Source organism: Heptranchias perlo, chromosome 27 (assembly GCF_035084215.1).
Source record: "Heptranchias perlo isolate sHepPer1 chromosome 27, sHepPer1.hap1, whole genome shotgun sequence".
In the NCBI taxonomy this organism is placed as follows: Eukaryota; Metazoa; Chordata; class Chondrichthyes; order Hexanchiformes; family Hexanchidae; genus Heptranchias; species Heptranchias perlo.
In genome coordinates, this window is record NC_090351.1 from 31,594,918 (window position 1) to 31,619,222 (window position 24,305).

General features: G+C 40.8%; 1 long non-coding RNA gene across 1 annotated transcript in view; it reads right to left on the reverse strand.

Annotated features, from left to right (window-relative positions):
- The window catches only part of LOC137344528 (uncharacterized), a 64,788-nt gene extending 47,989 nt beyond the window's left edge, over nucleotides 1-16,799 (reverse strand). Inside the window, exons 1-2 of the long non-coding RNA XR_010968377.1 lie at nucleotides 16,664-16,799; nucleotides 15,895-15,969 (exon numbers count right to left, since the gene is read on the reverse strand). This is a non-coding gene — a long non-coding RNA (uncharacterized lncRNA). The remainder of the gene's footprint in view (nucleotides 1-15,894; nucleotides 15,970-16,663) is intronic.
- Nucleotides 16,800-24,305: the final 7,506 nt, after the last annotated feature.

Sequence of the window (24,305 nt, forward strand, 5' to 3'; positions counted from 1 at the left end):
ACTCTGCCCAGCACATCCCCACATTGGTACTGCTGAGATTCGGGGATGGTGAGCATGGGTCCACGTTGGATGTTATTCTCGCGTCCTCCATCACTTAGCAATCTAATCCTCAACTTCTAAAAACAATCGTCTTCAAAATCAAAGCTCCTATTGGAAGTTTCAAAAAAAAAATGTTGGTCCCTGTTGACTCCCTCAGAACCAGTGACCATATTCTTGCGCAAACAGCTACATCGCACTCGGGGAAAGGGTTAAAACAATCGACCTTTATTGAAGCAAACTGCCGTTGTGCTTTTGAATATTTTCTGTGTCCACTTATTTTGAATCCAGATAAAAGGGGCTAATGGACACAAAGCAAAAGATTGCCCAGTGCACAGCAAAAAGCAACTGTGAAATATTGATAGGGCTTTCCCCAAAAGCCCCAAGAGCAATTCACACTGCCAGAAATATTCCCAGTGGCTATAGTGTGCTGATGACAATATCCAGCCACCAGCATGCTGCAACGCACAAAGCTGATATGGTGCTTTGAATCAATTAAGTATTTCTTTAGTTCTACAGTGCCAGTGGGGCTAACAAGCGACTTACTGCCACTTTTGTTCGCGATGAGTCTTTCATTCGCATGAAAGAATACTCGTATTCATCCATTACTGATGGTGTATGTTATATGATTATATGGGCTATCGAACTTTGTTCTGTTGCATTCTTATGTGTGAAATGCACGCGAAAAATAGATAATTCAATAAACCTCCATCGGAGAAAACTAGAAAACAATTAACAACCACAATTCAAACACAACTTCACGGTAAACAAATCTTAGTATTAGAATAAGGGATTTCAGAAACCCTATTAACTAAAGACCACTTTACACCGTTTCTTTTGCAAGCTGTAGGCATTTTAACTTTTCAAAGCCCACATGGATAAATTACTATCAAAAAATCAATAGACTAGATATCCCTGATTTTTAGACAGACAGCTTGATTCTGACGAAAGGTTATCGACTTGAAACGTTAACCCTATATTTCTCTCTCAACAGATGCTGCCTGACTTGCTGAGTGTTTTCAGCATTTTCTGTTTTTTTTCATTCTGAACTTATTGTCCAACATTTGCCCCAATTTCCCCCCCTCTCATGGGTTGCTTTTCTTCTTTCAGTCTGTATTAGATAAGAGGGTAAAAAGTTTCTATTTGCTCTCAGCTGCACTACTACACAGAACCTCATGCCAATGTAAGGGGTCCATCCAGGGTGGGGATGGCATGGGGAGGGGGGGGGGTTGCGAGAAGGGAAGCTGGCGCTGACCAATGCCTGAATGAATCATAACCCCTAACACTGCTAATGCCATTAATAAAGGCTGTATGAAAGTCAGCGGTCTAGACTGTTCCACTCTCCTAACATTGGCGGTGGGGGGGGGGGGGTGGGAAGAGAGGCCGGGGCCAGGCATCCTGTATTCGAAAACAAGTAATGTTTGAGGAATGACATCAGCAAAATATCAATACAGACATTTGAGAAAGAGAGGACGTTCCATTTTTGCACAAGTCTTCATATCTGGGGCTAATACTATCCAATGATTTGCTGTTGAGGACACAATTATAAAGGGGTAAGATGGATCTAGTCAGTTCTTTCCTTGCCCTATTATTCTCCACCAGATCAAAAAACAGCCTGAACTTACCTTAACTCCAATAGGTAGATTGCAGGTTCAGACGGGGAAAGGGAGCTGTGCTGTGCTGTGCTATACATGTCACAGAAATTTGAAATTCCACCTCTTTCTACGTGAGTTGTTGTTATCTCCCTTAAAATAAAAATGTTTGCCTGAAGACTCACTTTCACCTCACAATTATATTGCATTAGAAACTCAAATAGTGGCCTGGCACCAACCATGCTAAAAAGTTCAGCTCTCAACTTGGAAACTTGAGCTTGATTCCCAGTCTCAACTCGTATCTGCACTCCGGTTTCCCCGAACCCAGAGGGTGAGTTTTGCCAGTCTCTGGTGGGTTGTTTGTGGAAGTGTGAACCCCACCCCCTCACCTCTTCCCATAACATGGAAGTAATCCCTGTGAAAGGTTGACCGAGGAGTGAAGTTTAAAGTGCCCCTGGAGATGTCTTTGAACTTTGATGTCCGGACCACCCAATTCAGGAAGAAAGCATTGTCATGGAAGGAGAACTTGTGCAAGACAAAAATAGCCAAATGGGGGAGAAGGAAAAAAAAAGCTAAAAAAAATTGTTACACATCAATTATAGATTTAATGCATTCATTAAAAGTAAAATAAAGCAAGATCTTTGATGATAAAATGGTTTCCCTGAAGAATTCAATGTTGAAAGACTCCAGGAAACACTACTGAACTCTGTTCTGAGTGCACTGAAGAAGAGATTGTGTAAATTTGATTCTACCAGTTTTGAAATACAGCCTGTGTTGACTGACAAAAAGGAATACTGCCTCTTTAAGCGGAATTGACTGAATAGACACTTTCCTCTTGAGTGCATTGATGCTGTAACCTGCAGGCTGGTTTAGAACGGCGGCAGGAAGGATACTTGCCAGCTGCCGCTTCTAACTTCCTCTCTTCTTATTTCAACTTGCCAACTGTTATAGATGTCTTCCTGGCCTTTGCTTCAGCTAAGGATTGACACGTCAAGCAAAGCTGTATACCAGCTGAAAGGAACTGGTTACCTCATAGCTTGTTCAAAAGTGAAGAGAAACTTACAAAACTGGTTTCGTAAGACTGGTACTCTACAAAGCAGCCATTATATTTTTTAAAAATTAATTCTGTTTAGGGAAGGAATTATTGCATTTTAAAGGGCTACAAATTTTCCGAGCATCACTTGGCCTAAACCAAAAATAATATGCTCTTGTAAATTGTGCCGTACTTGAGTTCTTATATTTAATCTGGACACCCACAATTTAGCAATGGGTGCTCTGATGACAAGGCTATAGTTGCTGGCCATCATATACATAATACTGTAGCCAAACACTTGCGCATGCTACTTCTGATAAAGATTTGAGGCTTCTCAACCATTAACCAAGCATAAAATTTCCAAGTATTGATATGTAATTCAAAAGTGTGGTTTGGACAATTTGAAACGAAAACAGTTTGTCGAAGATAATCTCCCAGAAGGTTACTTATCTGCCAAAACTACCATTTGTTTCTTTTTGCAAAACCCCAAACCATTACTTTTTAAAGTCTATTTTTAACTTGTTTTATCTCCATCCTCTTCACGTGGGTAGTGAGCGTTGGCACCTATTGGGTGCTGCCATTGTCATTCTGCAGCCAGCCAGTAGGGATACTGAAGTGCATTCTGAGATGGCACCCCCTGCCCTTTCCCCCCCATGTACATGTACACACACAAGGCCATAGAAGTTTACAGCACAGATGGAAACCACTCAGGCTATTGCGACTGTGCTGGCTCTTTGCAACAGCATTCTAAAACTAATCCCATTGCCATACTCTTTCTTAATAGCCCTGTATCTTCCTATACTTTAAATACTTATTGATTTTCCCTTTAAAGATGCAATGGTCTCTACCTCAACCATTATTTAGGGCAAAGCATTCCATGCTCCAACAACTGTCTTTAAAAAAATGTTTCTCCAAATTCCTCATTTTCTCAGGGACAATTTTAAATTGATAACTGACTCCCCAATCAGAGCAAATACACACACAAATAACATTTTGCACCCTTCCATCAGATCACTTCAGCTTAGCACTATGGCTGACAATTCATCTGAATGATAACTCAGTACCTGGAGTAAGCCCAAGCATGAATCCAGTTCTCCTAGGCTACAGCACATCAAACTAAGACGTCCCGTCACTAGCCTGCTGAATCTATTCATAGTTTACAAGGAGGCCATGCGCAAAAATTGATTTCTTTCACAAGAATACAAAGACTATCCTTTTGCTCGCTCTCCTCCCCTCCCAAAAGCATTCTGTAGAAAACATAAAAATCATCCTTCGCTTTGTAAAAATTCAGTTAATTATAAATTTACTGATAGCAATTTCACTTTGGGGGCAAAAATCGCACCGTCTCAGAGAATGTTGCTACTAGAGAAAATACTGAGGCAGAACGTTGAAAATCGTGCACCAATTACATGTTAGCCGAGAAATTGCTATTGGTAATGTATCATTCCTGCATAACGCAGGCATTATGCCATATATTTTAAATGGGTTAATGTCGCCACTAAATTAGTGGCCAGCGGAATGTCAAGAGAATGCTTTAAGCTTTTGTCCACTAATATTGCCAACGGTAATTTTTAGACTATTGAGAACTATCATATATACAGTATCAGTGTATGAAAATAAAACCATTAGGTCAGGACAAATAGGTCAATTGCTATTGGTTGATACGGTGCATTCATTCTAAGGTATAGCTGAAGCAAAACTGGAACAAAGATTTTTTTAAATTGCTGATTTTCCTCTAGTTATAACTTGTTTGTCACAGAAATTCCTCATGCAACTACCACAGGATAATAATTTTATCTGGTTTCCTTAATATTTTTTCATGTAAAAGTATTCCTAATGTCATCTGAAAAGCTTAAATGCTAAAGGTTTACATATTCCTAAAGACATTAAGTTGATGCAAGAACAGTACTTGAGGGGACCCCCTCTCCATCCCCCACTTTACTGTAAAGGACTTTCTTCTAAATAATATCTCTGGTCATTATGGATGAGTTTTTTTACTGCATTCATGGCATGCACTGCAGGTTAACAAGGACTATTGTGGACCTGGCAAAGCAATCACTACCTGGAGTTAGAACCATTTTACTCCGTGATCTGAACAGGGATCTCCTTCAGGCTTCACTTAGAATAATTACCACTGGCAAACACCGAGGACGTCAAAAAGAGAAGTCAGCGGTGCCCACGCCCAGTGTTATAAATGTTCTATCTGCTTGCTGGTCTCAGTCGGGATACCAATTGGTATGCTAAAATTGATCTCAGTCCCCTGGGCTGGGAAGAGGAAAGGTCAGCCAGGTTTGTTGGCTCCTGATCAGTACCAAGTGATCACTACTGGAAAGTGTGTGTGCACGTGTTAAGTGCAGACAAGATTGAACTCATTTGTGCTGCACTATATGGTAGAATAGGCTGGCAGCGGTCATTGTCTAGACATACAGCAGAAGAATGGTCCCTTAGGTGAGTTACCAAAGGGTTGCTCGTGTCTGTGGAACCATAGTCTCTGAAGGATGAGAGAGAGAAAAGAGAAGAAAACACATAATAAATGTTCTGTGTAAAGTTTGACAGGGGGATGCTTTGGGTAGCGCAGGAAGAATCCGAGGTAACAACCTGGAGTAGGTACTTTGTTGTTTGATAACAAGATCATTAAACGGTAAAATTTGTCCAGCTCTTGATGTTGGCTACTTTAAACCAGAAGACCATTATCTACTTCTGCTGAACAGACAAAGCCTCACACACAAAGTTTAAATTCCTATCAAATCTGAACCTGGTAACACAAAACTGTGGGAAAAATTCCACACTATCCATAAAATGTAGTTAACCATCATTACTTGTCAAGTAGAAATCTGTCACCACTCCCTTCAATACATCATATGCTTCCCTTCTATAAATAATTACTGCTTTATATTGGAGGCAAGTCTCTATTTTAAGTACCATGGGATCTAATAAAACAAAATATTTTGGAAATCATTTTAAAATCCATTTATTTTCCTCCTGTTTATTGGTCAAGAATTCATACAATAGAATTCAAATAATTGTTAAGTTCATCAGTTGTGACTATATGATTGAGAGGGCTATGATGTCAACAATTTTAAACCTGCAATTCAGACATTTCTTTTACAACCTTCGAACGTCTGGTGTCATCGTGTCATTTGGTATGTGTGTTACATCTCAGGTCACAGCATGGACGAGATGTGCCTATACTCAGTAGACTGTACATGGCAGCATAGCAAATGACAGCACAGTAAGATTTTGGGCTCTTACAATTTACTATAAACACCATACTCACATCTCCAGGCCAGCCACAAGATGACTCTGCCCTTTTAAAAAAGTATAATTTCATGTTGGCTCAGGCTAAGAGGTGGCTTTTATAGTCCTTAACCATAAACCTACTACCACTGGAATCAGCAACCAGCTCCCAAAGTCTTGGAAAATGTTGTTATGCCTTCTTCTTGAGATGCTGTTGAGATTGGTGGGCTCCAGGTGCAGGTATTGACTGTGTTAGATAGAGTGCAGCACCTACCTACCCACAAACCTGCGCAGAAGGACTCAAACAATTCAACTATAAAATATAGTATGGATATCAGGGATTAGCCTATATGTACTTTCTTAGATTGTCACCCTTACTACAAGAAGAGATCATTGCTGAACATGAGTGTAGAATGAGATGTGTCTTTCAACTTTTTTTTTTAAAAACGCTCACACTTAGATTACCAATGATCACATTCTAGGTTTTTGTTCCAGTCAAGAACTAAGTCCACAAATTAAAGCCTTTGATTGTTCCAGGTAATTTGAGCACGTTTCATAAAAATCACAAGATAAGTACATTTGTAGAGGACAGAAAATGCTGGAAACACTCAGCAGGTCAGGCAGCATCTGTAGAGAAAGCAAGATCGGATTAATGTTTCAGGTCGATGACCTTTCATCGACCTGAACGTTAACTCTATCGTCCTCTCTCCACAGATGTTGCCTAACCTGCTGAGTGTTTCCAGCACTTTAATTTTTATTTCAGATTTCCAGCATCTGCAAAATTTTGCTTTTTGTTTCACAGTTGAGGAAGACCATTGTATCCATCTCAGCTCATCCGTCGAAAAAGAACACAACCCCCTCCATCAAGGCATCTGACTCTTTTGTAAATAATTCCAGTGTTTTCACCTCCTCTATTCTTCCTAAAAGTCCATTCCACCTGATGACCAACAAGGGGGCAAGTCATATTAGATTTAATTTTTTTTTATTCGTTCATGGGATGTGGGCGTCGCTGGCGAGGCCGGCATTTATTGCCCATCCCTAATTGCCCTTGAGAAGGTGGTGGTGAGCCGCCTTCTTGAACCGCTGCAGTCCGTGTGGTGAAGGTTCTCCCACAGTGCTGTTAGGAAGGGAATTCCAGGATTTTGACCCAACAATGATGAAGGAACGGCGATATATTTCCAAGTCGGGATGGTGTGTGACTTGGAGGGGAACGTGTAGGTGGTGTTGTTCCCATGTGCCTGCTGCTCTTGTCCTTCTAGGTGGTAGAGGTCGTGGGTTTGGGAGGTGCTGTCGAAGAAGCCTTGGCGAGTTGCTGCAGTGCATCCTGTGGATGGTACACACTGCAGCCACTGTGCGCCTTTGGTGAAGGGAGTGAATGGGGTGCCAATCAATAATGAGTAATGAGCCAGATTTAGTTAACAGCCTAACAGTGCGTGAACATTTATCTAATAGCGATCATAATATGATAGAGTTCAACGCTTTGTTTGAAAGGTAGAAACCTGTATCAGCTACTAAGATTCTAAACTTAGGTAAGGCCGACTTCAACGGGATGAGACAGAGACTGTTCACAATAAACTGGGCAAATCAGTTAATGGGTAAAACGACAGAAGATCAGTGGGAAGTGTTCAAAAACGAATTTAACGTCATACAGAACCAGTTTATACCCCTATAAGGCAAGAGCTCTACTTGCCAAAAAAGCCAGGGACAACAAAAAAGGTAAAGGACAACATAAAACTAAAAGAAAAAGCATACAAAAATGCAAAAAATAGCACAAATCCTGGTGACTGGGAGAGATACAAAGAACAGCAAAGGGTGACAAAACAGATAGTAAGAGCTACAAAAAGGGAGTATGAAAAGAAACTTGCAAGAGATATCAAAATCAACATCAACATTTTTTACAATTATATTAGGAAAAAGAGGGTGGTCAAGAGCAATGTGGGCCCCTTAAAAACTGATAATGATGATATTGTAAATGAAAATAAGGAAATGGTGGACATGTTAAATAATTACTTTGCATCAGTATTTACAGTAGAGGAAGAGGATAGCATGCCGGACACCCCAAGGAAACTAATTTTGAATCAGGGTTGGGGACTCACCATAATTAACGTAAGCAAATTAACAGTAATGAAGAAAATAATGGCACTAAAAAGTGACGAATTCCCAGGACCAGATGGTTTCCATCCCACGATTTTAAAGGAAGTAGATAAGAACATTGCAGATGCCCTAACTATAATCTTCCAATGTTCTCTCAATTCAGGAACTGTTCCTTTAGGTTGGAAAATTGCACATGTCACTCCACTATTTAAGAAAGGTGAGAGAGGGAAACCATAGAATTATAGATCAGTTAGCCTAACATCTGTTGTTAAAAAATTACTAGTCTATAATTAAGCATAGAGTGACTGAACACTTTGAAAATTTTCAGCTGATCAGAGAGACCCAGCATGGATTTGTAAAGGGTGGGTCGTGCTTGACGAACCTGATTGAATTTTTTGAAGAGGTGACTAAAATAGTGGACAGGGGAATGTCTATGGAGGTTGTTTATATGGACTTCCAGAAGACATTCGATAAAGTCCCTCATAAGAGACTGTTAGCTAAAGTTGAAGCTCATGTAATTGAGGGCAAATTATTGACCAGGTTAGGAAATTGGCTGAGCAGCAGGAGACAGAGAGTAGAGATAATGGACAGGTACTCAAATTGGCAGGATGTGACAGGGATCGGTGTTGGGGCCTCAACTAGTCACTGTATTTATTAACGAATTAGATGACGGGATAGATATCCAAGTTTGCCGATGACTCAAAGATAGGCAGCATTGTAGATGGAAGCATAAAATTGCAAAGAGATATATTAATTGAATGGGCAAAACTGTAGCAAATGGATTTCAATGTAGGCAAATGTGAGGTCATCCACTTTGGACCTAAAAAGGGTAGATCAGAGTACTTTCTAAATGGTGAAAAGCTCGAAACAGTGGAGGTCCTAAGTGACATAGTACATAGATCATTAAAATGTCAATGGACTGGTACATAAAATAATCAAAAAGGCTAATGGAATGCTGGCCTTTATATTTAGAGGACTAGAATACAAGGGGGTAGAAATTATGCTACAGCTATACAAAGGCCTGGTTGGACCACACCTGGAGTACTGTGTTCAGTTCTGGGCACCACACCTTAAGAAGGATATATTGGCCTTGGAGGGAGTGCAGTGTAGATTTACTAGAATGATATATGAACTCCAAGGGTTAAATTACAAGGAGAGATTACACAAACTAGGGTTGTATTCCCTGGAATTTAGAAGATTAAGGGGTGATTTCAAGATATTAAGGGGAACTGATAGGGTAGATAGAGAGAAACTATTTCTGCTGGTTGGAGAGTCTAGGACTAGGGGACATAGCCTAAAAAAATTAGAACCAGAAATTTCAGGAGCGAAGTTAGGAAACACTTCTACACGCAAAGGGTGGTAGAAGTTTGGAACTCTCTTCCACGAATGGAAGTTAATGCGAGCTCAATTGTTAATTTTAAATCTGAGATTGATAGATTTTTGTTAACCAACGGTATTAAGGGTTTTGGGGGTAAGGCAGGTATATGGAATTAGGTCACAGATCAGCCATGATCTCACTGAATGGTGGAACAGACTTGAGAAGCTAAATAAGTTGTGTAACAGTCAAACCTTTTCTATACTATTTATTATCTTATATACCTTTAAAAGGTCACCTCTCAGTCATCTCCTTCCAAGACCAAAAAGCCCAAGTAGCCATATAACTCAGTCCTCTGGTGCTTGGGATGAGTCTCATGGGTCTTCTCTGCCTCTTCATGCCATAAATGGTAAGTTTTCAAGTTGGTTCCTGGAACAACCGCAAGTACCCTGCTCTGAAAATACCACTGCCACTAAATCATTTAAGCTTATCACACCAAGTTTATGCAACAACAGATGCTAGAACAGAAAATCTGTGATCCCCACTATGTAATTGTGGCAGAGCAGGAATAGCGATTCATTGGTGATGTGTATTCCTGAACACACTGGAGTATCCGGGGTGGCGTAATTTAAATAAATCTGATAGGTGACTGCGTCAGTATGAGTGCATCTTGTTCGCCTGCTAGAAGGGGCAGGGGTGCAAAATGCTGCATCTAGGGAGAAGTTTTTGGGACAGACTGAAGATGTCTCAAATCTGGAACTCTGTCCCTCCTTATAAAAGAAGGCCACTTTCATTATGCCAGCCAATAATTGGAGGTGTTCTAGGCCTGGACACACGCACCTCTGGTGACCTGGCCAGCAGTAGCTTGCCAATAATTCAGGTGGCTTGGAGCAAACGAGACAGTAGCAGCGGGACTTAAGAAGGTGGCACACCCCTTGCCTCCTTTTATGTCAGCCCATCAATGGAGCGAACGGTCTGATTCAGCCTCAGACAGTGGCCAGGGAGAGGGATGGAGTCAATGGCTAGGAAACGGATTTCATGGCGGGGACTGAAGACAATTGCTTCGGTCTCCCCAACAGTTAGTTGGAGGAAATTTCTGCTCATCCAGTACTGGATGTCAGACAAGCAGGGTGACAAATCAGAGGCAGTGGATATTTATCTAAGAAAATGGAAGTATCAAATGATTCACAATAGATGTAAATTCCCCCAAAATACCAAATGCAAGTTCTGTTTGCACTGCACTATTTTTTTTTCCAAAATTAGGGTCCCGGTCACAAAACATCAACAAATCTATACTGCAACTCAACTGGTTGGCACAAAATTGGGACTGAGGGCCTACAGGGTTCAAAGTACAAAGCCTCAATAATATTTTTCAGGATACAGTGACTATTGTTTCTCGAAAGTCAATGTTTTTGAGAATTAAAAAAACAAAAGAAGCAGTAAATATCCTAAAGATTCCCCCGGCCATGAATTTACACTGGATTGAACATATCCAGTCTAGTTTAGCTGATTTCTTACAACCCAACAAATCCTTGTGAAGCACCTCATTGTGAAGTGTGTGGGTCCTGTAGTACTCTGTATATTGGCTTGGTTCAGTATTAATGTAGGTCCCCTAATCCCTAACAGCGACAAGTAGATTGTGAAAAATTCACTGGGAACATGATCGAGCTGACGCTGTAGGTGTTTATCTTGGTTTTAGATCACCAAACACAATTTAAATATCTCACTGCTCATGAGCTATTACCACTGATAAACACCCACTTATCCCAATCAGCATTGCTTTTTAATGTCACTTGAGAGAGTGGAACCATCAACCACTGCAAAACCTTTGTGGTTTTAAAATAATCATATTTATTGGATTTTAATGTCGTCTCTGCTATATTATCAGGTAACACCTGTATGAATTTTTTTTTATGCTGGGTATTAGCATTTTGTATGTATTTTATAGCAAACATGTGTATTACCAATTCTTTGCTCTAAAACTCAATTATAGCAAGCCATGACCCCACCACTGAACATTTCATCAACTTTGCATCTAACATCCACCACTCCATTACCTTCACATGCCACCTTCCACACCAAATCTTCCAAAATGTCTTCCGTTTTCCTCAGCCAAGGATTCCCCTCCACTGTGGCTGTCAGGACCCTCGACCCATGTATGTCCTATTCTCTGCACTTGCGCCCTCACCCCTTGTCCCCCCCTCCCAGAACCACAATTCAATGGATCATCCTCTGCCATTTTGGTCACCTCCATGTGATGCCACCACCAACCTTCCCCTCCCCTTTCAACATTCTGAAGGGACCATTCCTTCCGTGACACTCCAGTTCTGTCTCCCATCACCTTCTTCCCTTCTCCTGGCACCTACCCATGAAAGCACTGGATATGCAACACCTGCCCTTTCACCTCGCCCTTCCCACCTTCCAGAGCCCCAAATATTCCTTCTGGATGAAGCAGCGATTTACTTGTACTTCTTCCAACTTAGTATACTGTATTTGCTGCTCACGATGTGGTCTCCCTTACACTGGGGAGATCAAACGCAGATTGGATGATTGCTTTGCTGAACACCTTCATTCAAGTGTGAGCCTAAGCTTCCGGTCGCTTGCCACTTTAATTCTCCATTCGACTCCCATTCTGACCTCTCTGTCCTCAGCCTCCTACACTGTTCCAATGAAGCTCAACACAAGCTCAAGGAACAGCACTTCATCTTTCTACCAGGCACTTTTCAGCCTTAACGTTGAGTTTAACAACTTTAGACCTTAACCACCGCTCCCATTTTCTCTCAGACAGCAGGTGCTAGTAATGGAAGCTTCTGCACCAGAGCCACTGGGAGTGGAGAAGGTGTGGGCCGGTGCTTGGGGTGGGAATCCCCTATCGGTACACGGCCGGCAGGGTGGTCTACCTGCCTTTCCTCCACTACATTCCTGGGCCACGGGAACCTTCCCCGCTATGCCAGATTTCTCCTCCTCTCCTTTTCTGCTGTAACCATTTACCTATCCTCTGGACCCATCTTTTGTTTCTCTACTTGTCTCATTATCACCTCCTTTGGTCTTCAGACCACCATCACTTTTGTCATTTAATCACTCCTGCCTCCCACCGCCACCTCCCTCCCCACTTTTCCGTGGTTCTGTACTCGCTTAAAAGCTGTTTATCTCTGAACATCTTCCAGTTCTGATGAAAGGTCATCGACCTGAAACCTTATATCTGTTTCTCTCTCCACGAATGCTGCCTGACATGCTGAGTGTTTCCAGTATTTTCTCTTTTTAGTTCAGATTTCCAGCTTTTGTTTTTGTTCAATTATAGCATGATTTTTTTTTTTAAATACCACACAGTCAACTTCTTCTGTGGCTAGGGCCATGTGAGCATTTAAACACGTGCTTACTTCCTGAAAACTAGTCATCACCTTGAGTGCAAGCATTGGTGACATTTAGCGATGCAAGTGGTATTCTCTGCCCTTCATCTGTGTGTTTTTTGTACCAGATTTGTATACCTGTCTGCGCAATAGTATGATTCTGTTTTCCCTTCTGCCTCAAAGTAAATTTTTTTTAAAATTCTAACAACGTTTTTAACAGTTGATTCTCCTCAGGGGTTTCTCTATTTCTATAAAGGAAGTTCTTGAGTTTAGCTCAGTGGCTCAGTTTTGTAAATGCAAACACCACCTAATGTGGAAATGAGCCATACAGAGCAAGAAGGTCGCAGGTTCAATCGCCAATCTGCGCTGAGTTAGCTGATCTCAACCAAGGTGATGTAGCAGTAACTCCAGGTCTGATCTGGAGTCCACAACTCACTTTTTGCTTTAGGGGCCGATTTTCCTTCCCCTCCCGTCCTCTTCCTCAGGCTACGTTGAACAACGTGCACCCGACGTGCGTCCACCTGACAGGACTTGAATCCACCTGCATTTGTGGGTTCGGGAATTATAATGGCCCAGAAGCTCCCCGAGGACAGGAACACTCCTTGGAAAGGGCTTGCAGTCAAAGGGGAGTGGTTGGGCGGGGTGGGTGGGGGGAGGAAATTGTAGTGTTATTGCAGACTGAGAGCGTTGGATGGAAACACTGAGGCTCGCTTCCTATGGACACAGCTCTGTTTTGGCCTCTGCCAGGCAGGGACCCAGGAAAATGAAGCAGGATGGGTGCTGACATTATTCCCACCTCATTACCATCACATTTATGGACTTCTTCCTGTTCCACGCAAAAGCACTCCACACTAGGGTTGCGAACTCTGGCTGGATGTATTCCTAGCAGTTTCATCACACAACCTCCTCCCCTCAATTGCCCTGACCCCATGCTTTCCCCATTGGTCGTCCGATATGTCTGTTCTCATGGCGCACTGCCTTCCCACGCCAATTGGAAAGTGAACAGATTCATCATGACCTGATCAGATGATTCTTGACTGTCAGTTAAACTGCCTCTTCTTTCCCATCTCCAACATTTTTATAACTAGTAAACTAAAGTGTTGAAAGAATTTTTTTTTTTAAACACCCCTGATTTTCCTATGATTTTTCTCCTGGGTTGCTCTCAGCAGTGTCCTGGAGATTAATCTTCAATTCCTGGAGACTCCAGGACAATCCTGGAGGGATGGTAACCCTACTCCACACCCCCTCTCAAAAAAACTCCCACAAGCACATGCGAAGGGCAAAGGGGGCAGAGTCCCAGCTTGGTGGGTCTCTGGCCTTTGTTCCTCTGCTTTGTGCCTGGGAACTAAACCTACTCTGAATGCAAAGCATTAAAATTAGCCCCTTTACCTCTCCTGCAAATTCTGCATCATTTTCTTTTGACTGGCCTGTGACAAGGCCTTAAAGTAGACATTTTTTCATTGGTTTTCTTGAACACATTTTAAGATAGGAGCAAGACTCACAGTGATACAAATGGACTGTTAACACATTCCAACATCTTGGGCCTCACAAGGTCTCTAGAATCACGCTCCTGCAAAGCACAATGGGGCGTTTTTCTACATTAAAGACGCTATATAATGCAAATTGTTGTTGTTGATGAATTATAAGGTGGCTTTACCTTATTTGCTTATACATCAAGATTGTACTTCCACATGAATAAATTAGAGGTATTTGTAAAACATCATTCTCCACCCACTTTCCTTGCAGTTTCATGATCTTATCACCAAATTTTCTGCAAACTTAACCGGTTTAACGGAATTTTTTTAAATTGAGATTAGCTCGATGTTGAAATTGAAATTAGCTCTACGTTGACAAGCCTCTCCAATTCAATACTAAACAATATATTGATTGAATTACTTTTATTTCTGCATATTATCTCCCAGTTGTGAAACTATAGAGATTTCCTGCTGTGATGCACAAATCCAACCTCTGCCTCCTCCCACACATATACAAACATATCCCCCCCACCCACACATGCAAGCATATCCCTCCCACCCACACAAACACACTCCCACACTAACAAGCATGCAAAACACCCACACGTATTGACATGTGAATACACAGAAACGAACAGGATTAATCACCTGATCACTCGATTTACACAAATAAGGCAAGACCTATTGTCCTATAGCAATCCATATGATGACGAGCTCTAACTGAATCTGGATAGAATATGCATTTCGAATGCAATTAAATAAATAGATTGTTTCAACAGGTTAAAACTCCTGCTGGAAAGCATATGAACTTTGAGTGAGAACAGGAGTGGGTTTGGCTGTCATTCCTTTCACAGTCAAATACTCTGCCAACACTCACTATCTAGGCTTATAATTGCCATTTGGGCAAGGTTCTGAAGGGCAGCTGACACTGGCAGAACTACATCCCAGTGTGAATCAGCATCTTCAGGCGAGGAGAGCAAAAGAGTTGATGGGAGGGATTTTAGGATCTCCGAGAGTTAGTGGTAGTGTATGCACTAAATGATTGTTAAATTTAACAGCTTGCATCAAAGTACTGTACATTAACTTTGGCACAAGTTCCAAAAGTACCACCTGAAAATAAAATAGTGTAATGCACAGTAATGTACAGACCTGGTGTTAACTCAGTTTTCTTTTTCATATTCGTTGCTTGTTAAGTAGCAATGAAAGAGCAACATGCACATTTCCTCCAGATTTACTGCTTCTTAAGTTGTTTTATTTATTTCCATTTCAATCTGGAGTTAAAGCAGTGGAGGCAGCATGCAGAATTTCCACATAGCACAGGGCTATTGGCAATAGGAGACTTCAAGCAGTGTGGGTGTATCAGCAATTCTATTGATGGACATGTGGGAACAGCAGGAACCCATCACCAGGCAGGTCCAAAGTTGTAGGTAGAAGAAGAAAAGAACTTGCCTTTCATACCTCGGAAGTCCCAAAGCACTTCATAGCCAATGAAGTACTTTTGAAGTGTAATCACTGTTGTAATGTAGGGAAATGTGATGGCCAATGTGCACACAGCAAGGTGACACAAACAGCAATGAGATAAATGACCAGATAATCTGTTTTAGTGATGTTGATTGAGGGATAAATATTGGCTATGGCATAGGAGGCAAATCTTCAGGACTCAACATTTCCTGAGGCATGTATGTAATTAATGTAGCACAAACCTTGAATGTCAGAGTGCACATGAAGTTCTGTATCACCCAGGCTATGTACTGTCACCTACCCAATGACCTCCAGTCAGGGATGCTCGTAAAGGATGATGGGTCTGATGATATTGTCCGATGAATCACATCTTTTCCTGCAAAAAGATTAGAATACTATGTATGAGATTAAATCTTAACAGAGAGTAGAGAAGGCACCACATTGTATGTATTGCTAGCCTTAGTAAATTACATGAAATACCTCACTACCTGCAGATACTAAATCAAAAACGTATAGATAGCTTGCATGCATGCTTTTTATAAGATGTTTCTTCTTGTGCAATATCTTCCTTACCTGCCTTTTGTGTTGCATTTGCATTATATTAGCAGATAATGTCAAGTTGAAAATAATTTTTAATGAAACTTATCATTAAACCAAAGCTGAGACCTGTTATCTCTTTGGATTGCCATTGACAAATATGTGCAATGCCCTAATATAGCTATGTTGCTTAATTGTAAATCAGATCCATGTATTGCAATATAAGGTGATTATCCTTGAAACATATATAATACTAAGTAAAATAATTGTGACTCAGACCCATATATAGAGGGTAGGAATTTCCTCTAGTCACTATATAAATAGCGATATCATACATCCATTCAAGAAAAATTCTTCTGTTTACTATTTCTAGCGAAATGATAAGTTACTCTGAAAAGGAACGTGTTTATCACTTTGTGCGAAGTGCCAAAACAGAGAAAATTGTCGTGAACAGATTTACTGCATCATTACACAAAATAATCAGAGGAATTGTTACCCCACAGTAGTGTAAGATAATCGACAGTCATACTTACTTTGGTACTGTTCTTCAGACCAGTTGCCTTCTTCCTTATACCTCCCACGTGCAGTGGCTGTGAGAAATCACATGGCTCCTGTTGTCGATTAATTTCCACGCCTTCTGGACCCACTGCTTGCTTTTTTGGATGCCCTTCAGACCCCTAAAAGATATTCCTTTTCCCTTTCACACTGTTAAACATAATCTGCAGGCCTTTTCACACTTCGTCTCTCCACTGCATTTCAAATTTACTGGTTCCACATCTTTAGTTACTCACTGTGCAGTATTTGTAACTCTTACATCCCAATTGTTCTGATTAAAGAGCAATTAAACAATCATGTAGCAGGTGTGATCAAACTGGCTGCCCCATTTTGCATTGGGACTAACACATCCGAGTTCAAAGATAGTCCTTTATGTAAAATTATGCAGAACAGGCATTGCTTTAAAGAAACAGGAGCAGCAAATAACTTTTTAATGTTCATGCACTCGCAGTGCGCTAAGAGGAAACCAGACACGTTAATATTAAACAGAAACATTCTGATGTTTTCAAATTTCATTACATCTTATTCGGGTTTTTATTTCTATCCCTCTGTTTATTTCTTCACAATGCTATTGCTTGTTGAAAAGAGTTTAGGAATAAAAAGTCAGGCACACACTGAACAAGTGACCTGCCTCACAAGATAAAGAAACAGCACAGTTTCAAATATATCATCGAATCCACTCCGTTATTACACATGATAATGTATACATGGGTGGGAGTAAGGTAAAAATTATGAATTTAGTAGTTTGTATCATTTTATAAATTCTAACAGACCAGTAAAGTTCATGGCAATGGTTCAATTTTTGATATACTTAACTTCACTGTTAATGGTCACCTCAATGTAATGTCAGAAAAAGAAAGACTTGCATTTATATAGCACCTTCCATATCCTCAGGACTTCCCAAAGTATTTTTGAATTATTTTTGAGGTGTAGTCACAGCAAAGAGATGAATGACCAATTAATCTGTTTTGGTAGTGTTGGTTCAGGCATAAATATCAGCCAGGGCACCGAGAGAACTTGTGGCTCTCTTTCGAAAAAGTGCAATAGAACCTTTTCCCTGTACTTGAACAGGCTGACAGGGCTTCGATTTAAAGTCACATCTGAAAACTTCATCTATTGAAGTAAAATTTGTGGCTCCACTGATGGCTTAATTAGTTTATTCAGTGAGATAAACCATGCAGACCAAGAAACTTGCAGGTTGATTTGTACTGAGTTAAGTCTATGCTGTAGTTGGTCTCAATGCCCCTTGCATTAGGGAGTAGAAAATCAGCTAGGGTTCCCTTTCCTGATCCAGTGATCTCTGGCAGAAATGCACAGATGAGGATAGGATCAGGCTTGGCTATGATGTCCTGTGGTTGTATAGCTGGCTGACACCCACTATTGAGGCTCACACTTGAATAATGATCATTTGGGAGAGGGTACCAGAGGGTAGTCAGTGTCCATGGGACCACATCCCAGCAAGGAGTCAATGGCTGCGGGAGAGAAGGAAAGGGAACGAAATTGACAAGAGAAAAAAAATGATAGTTTGTTGTTTTGGGGGTTGATGTTTCCAAGGCTACAACTGAATGTGGTTCAAAGCAGTATCCTTCTCGTGAATGTAGACAAGACTTCAGTATGAAGGCTGCAGTATGATGAAGGAAAGAGGTCAGGAGAGCAAGGAGTCAACATTTTCAGGGGAGATGGGGAAATGAGGAAATTAGGGAGAAAGAGAAAATTATAGTAAATGCTGTCATAGTTAATGCTCATTGCAGATTGTTTGGATGTAATGCCCTTTATATCCCATGCCAGGGTGATTCATGAATAATATCCAAAAATTGTGCTCATTCGCCACAATTCTACCAATTGAATTTACAAACTACCACAGAATTTAACATAATTACTTCAGTAATATGGGAATAGCTTGTCATTATTAATTACTTCTTGTATCTCTTCTGTGCAAATATGCAGCATTTAAACATTTACAGCAAGAGTGAAATGGTCAGGCAGGAATCACGTAAGGAACAAATTTGATTAGGAAAGTGCAAAAGGTGTGTCTTTAATTTTAAAAAGTATCACGTTGCCTGCATGAAGTTGTCAGAAACAGGGTTGCAAAACCAAGAAATAGAGGGAACAAGCCTCCAAAATGTAGCTGCATCCAAGACTGCTGCCACGGTTTAGAACTAAACATAAAAATGTTGGCAAAGGGCTGTTTGGAGCAGCTAACTGAGTGCTGACCGAATGTGGTTCAAAGTTACACCCTTCTGGTGAATACAGACAAGACTTCAGTATGAAGGCTGCAGTATGATGATGGTATGAAGGCAAGAGGTCAAGACAACAAGGCGTCAGCATCCTCAGGAGGAGAGAGGAGGAAATTGAAGAGAAAGAGCAAACAATAGTAGATGTTGTCTTAACTAATGTTTATTGCAGATTGTTTGGATGTAACACCCTCTATACTCCACACCAGGGTGATTCATGAATACTAGCACACTGTCTTTTCACTTCTGGGACATGGCTTTCAATCCAGCCTGGGATGATGGAATGAAATCCACATTTGATATGTATGCAAATTATAAAATAATAACTCACATACATGAAACAACACATAGGGCTTGATTTTCCCAGGAAATTGCGGGTGCGTTCGGGGCGGGGGGCTCCGAAAATCAGGGAAATTCCCTTTGGGATCAGAAGCCGACTCCAACCGCCAACTGAAACCAGGCGTGAAGGGCCGGATCAGGCAAAAAGAAACTAAATAAATTAAATAAAAAACCATTGCATGAAGTTAAAACACAAAATCAACCTGCCTTTCCACCCTGCTCCGATGTCTGATGTCTCATGCCTCCCTCTCCAATCTCCCCCTCTTCACCACCCCGCCCTGATCTCCACCCAATCTCCCCCTCTTCACCCCCCCGATTCCCCCCCTTTACACCCCCGATATCCCCTGATCTCCCCATCTACCCCCCATGTCCCCTCGATCTCCCTTTCTTCACCCCCAATGTCCCCCTGATCTCCCCTTCTTCACCCCCCCTGATCTTCCCTTCTTCACCCCCCCCCCCGATGCCCCCAATCTCTCCCTGTTCACCCCGATCTTCCCCTCTCCTCCCCGATCCTCCCCTCTCTCCCCCCCGATCTTCCCTTCTTCACCCCCCCCCGATGCCCCTAATCTCCCCCTCTTCACCCCGATATTCCACTCTCTCCCCCCCCCGATCTTCCACTCTCCCCCCTCCCCCCCCGACCCCCGATCTTTCATTCCAGCGCGGGATGACGTCTCGCTCTCTTTCTCTCCCCCTACCTCGCGTTGCAGCTCCTGTCGGCAGCCAGCCTGTCAATCAGGCTGGCTGCCGGGCGCGAAACCCGGAGAACACGTTAATCATCAGCAATCCATGCGATCGCGTCGGAAACGGTAAGTTTTGATTATTTGGGTTTGCCACGGGCACCTTCACCACCCCACTGCCCCCCGCTGCCAACCCACCACCATTTCAAAATCGAGCCCACAACAACAATAGTAATGTGAGTTACTCAGTAATTAAAGATATTTAAAGATTTACTTTATCTTTTAAATGACCGTACCTCATTTTTCACCATAATAGGATCGATATCACTACTGGGCTCAACTAAGTACGACCGGACTGTACAGCAGGGTTTTACACAGCACATCGTTTATTTTGATCAGCTGTAAAGCAGTAGAGAGTAGTTCCTCATTTAAACGGTGCATTCACTCAGCCAGTTGAAGGAACAGCTGGCTCAATTGGCACTGCCAGTAGCAGAATCATGAATATTGTGATCCTACAATCAATGCCAAATAAAAACCTACAATTCATAATAATCTTTGCTTTTTAATTCCATCCCTACTCCCCTGTGAGTGCCAGTGTTTTGAATCTGGTAGGTTTGGCAGACTGCAGCTATTTGATCCCATTCAACCACAGTTTGACCCCATGTCCCTAAAGAGCATATGCCACAAGAACAGATGTGATAGGTATACTATCATGTCTGTCACTTGAACTAATCTGTGAGGAGGAAAGACCAGCTGGTTTATGGCACACAAGAGAAAGTATTTCAAAAATAGATCTTAACTTAAAAAAAGTACCGTAGATAAGGGTCAATATTCCATTTTTAATCATCTTTTAAACCAGTTATTTTATATTCATCTGTCTATCTATAAAACCAACAGTTTTGTAGTAAGGTATATATTTAAAGAGCAAGTTTCCTTTAAAAACAAACTTTAAAAATTAACATTAAACTTTGCTTTAATCCTGTCTTTCTATTTCTTTTTAAAAAGGTGATTTTATTTAAGTATTGAGGGTTAGCGAGATGAAAGATTTGTTGGGAGGAGTTGCTGAATCCAATGGTGTGAAAGAGCTGAATGAACAGCTTCCATTAATCGAGGCTATTTCAGGATCATCTTTATGCATTAGTTCATCTCCACTCCCCATACACACACACACACTAAAACTCCTCCCACTTAATGGTCCAGTGATGTCAGCAGCATACAGCCTTTAAACAAAAATATTCAAAAAAGTCAACAGACAGACAGAAATAAATATAACGATGTTAAAATTAACGATAAGTGTTTGATTTTTCTAAAGGGGGTACAGACAGTGAGTGATATTCACTCTTTTAAGTGCTACCAGCCACAGAATCAACATCAGTAACAGTGAGTTAAAGTACAAAATATAGAATAGTATGACAGTTCTTCTTTGGATTTAAGTCTAATTTTATTTTTAATTGAGAAACCTCGATGAAGGCCTTGTGCTCATAGTTCAATACATCACCGAGGTTGGAAGGAGTAGAAGACAAGATAATTCGAGCAGTAATGATTAGATGACATCAAGCCTGTAGACTTTAGGAGGAAGGGAAGACCGAAGGAGGTAAGGAGCTCGACAATTTTGAGTCCTGTGCAAGAATGAGTAAGAATATGAGCGATTGTGACGAGTCTTGATTTATTACATTTCAAAAGAGTTCTACACGATTTACAAGTTATCCTATTAAAATCATATGGGATTCAGTTTACCCTGCAGGTTCTGATAGGATGGATGATATTTGAAAAAAATCAAGAAGGATGCTGTGTTAAAGAGTTTGTCCTAAGGTTTGATGAAGGACTATCATGGCACACTATTTAACCAATTATAAAGTACCAAGTTTAGCTTCTCTTCACTAAAGAGTGTAATTACTAAAATTGTTTATGTCCATTCTCTAACATCCAATGGATATTAATTTATTTGGAATTTCTAAAGACACAGCAATTTTTAAAAAAATATTTTGTTAACTTCATTTTGGTTGAAGTTTGCACTTCCAGCAATGATGCACAAGAGCATGGTTTTATAAAATAATATATATATATCCATAAGTGCATTGCATAGCAGATATCAGGATTGAAAATTAAACTTAAAGTGACAGTAATTAAAAAGATCTAATCCACATGCTATTTGGATTTGTAGGATAGGAATATACTATATTTCTATATTCTGAACATATTTAAAAATATCCAATTTTATCATTTGTTCTATGATCAAAGAACCTAACTTCACTGAAAGGGATGATACAGTTCCAAAGAACTGCTGTTTATTTTTTCAAATTAATATTGCACATTTATACTATGAACAAATTAAGTTTTTTTATAGTATGTAAATATAACTATTAAAGTTTCAGATGTATTACAATATGTTGCACATTACACACTGGCAGAGAGAAACAATTGGTAATTCTTCAATTTAACAAAGAGATAGCCTCACAAATTCACATTGTTATTTTTTCCTGGGGTTTTCAACGATTTCTGTGTTTTTTTTTATTTGCTTGGTTTCTCCTCTCTGTAGGCTGACTGCACACTGAAACAATATCCCATGCTCCACTACACCTGACTGTTAGAGGCTGTCTTGCATTATGCATCACTACTTTCTTTTCAGCCAAACATACCTTCAAAGGATAAACATCTTCATTTGAGAAGGGAGGAGGGAATCTAGATCATTGTTTTAATGGACAAATTTGTATAGACCACATATTTACTTCAGCAGTCAAACATGTAATGATAAGAACCAATTTGTCTTATTGCAGATTCACACATTTTTCTTTCTCTTTATATTTGAATTATTTTCAGATTACATTAAATATTACCTGAATGTAATAGTAAAAGTGCAGCAGGCTTTAGGAAAGTAGGAACAACAATAGGCCATTTAGTCCCTCAAATCTTTTTCCCCATTCAGTTAGACCATGGCTTATCTGTATCTCAACTCCATTTTCTTGCCTTTGATCCATATCCCTTGATACCCTCACATAATAAAAAAAACTGCCACACCTCCTTGATGGAAAGTGATTACGTGGATGCTAAGTGAAGACAGGATCAGGTCCCTCCGCCCCAAACAATAAATAGCCAACCAATACTCACTTTCCAGGATCACAGTTTACTTGAGGTACGACAGGACTGCTGACTTCCATGAAGCAATGCCCCACCATAAGTCACTGCCTTTAGAAAAGGTAGGGGAAACCAAAAGAGTTGGTAAAAAAAATTCTGCCTTTTTACAGACTTGGTTGAGTACAACTCACATTGTGCCAGCTGTTAGGATATCAAGGCAATTTTTACCACTCCCAGCTTGGAGCCTAGAATCATAGAAGTTTACAACACGGAAACAGGCCCTTCAGCCCAACATGTCCATGTCGCCCAGTTTATACCACTAAGCTAGTCCCAATTTCCTGCACTTGGCCCATATCCCTCTATACCCATCTTATCCATGTAACTGTCCAAATGCTTTTTAAAAGACAAAATTGTACCCGCCTCAACTACTGCCTCTGGCAGCTCGTTCCAGACACTCACCACCCTTTGAGTGAAAAAATTGCCCCTCTGGACCCTTTTGTATCTCTCCCCTCTCACCTTAAATCTATGCCCCATCGTTATAGACTCCCCAACCTTTGGGAAAAGATTTTGACTATCTACCTTATCTATGCCCCTCATTATTTTATAGACTTCTATAAGATCACCCCTAAACCTCCTACTCTCCAGGGGAAAAAGTCTCAGTCTATCCAACCTCTCCCTATAAGTCAAACCATCAAGTCCCAGTAGCATCCTAGTAAATCTTTTCTGCACTCTTTCTAGTTTAATAATATCCTTTCTATAATAGGGTGACCAGAACTGTACACAGTATTCCAAGTGTGGCCTTACTAATGTCTTGTACAACTTCAACAAGACATCCCAACTCCTGTATTCAATGTTCTGACCAATGAAACCAAGCATGCTGAATGCCTTCTTCACCACCCTATCCACCTGTGACTCCACTTTCAAGGAGCTATGAACCTGTACTCCTAGATCTCTTTGTTCTATAACTCTCCCCAACGCCCTACCATTAACGGAGTAGGTCCTGGCCCGATTCGATCTACCAAAATGCATCACCTCACATTTATCTAAATTAAACTCCATCTGCCATTCATCGGCCCACTGGCCCAATTTATCAAGATCCCGTTGCAATCCTAGATAACCTTCTTCACTGTCCACAATGCCACCAATCTTGGTGTCATCTGCAAACTTACTAAGCTCACGCTCCTAGTGTATGCAATCAAAAATGTACCCTATAATCTCTAAAATGGATTATATGGGTGAAACCAGATACTTACCATTTGCAAGTTCAGCACATATGTTGCACATAGGTGCAAGTT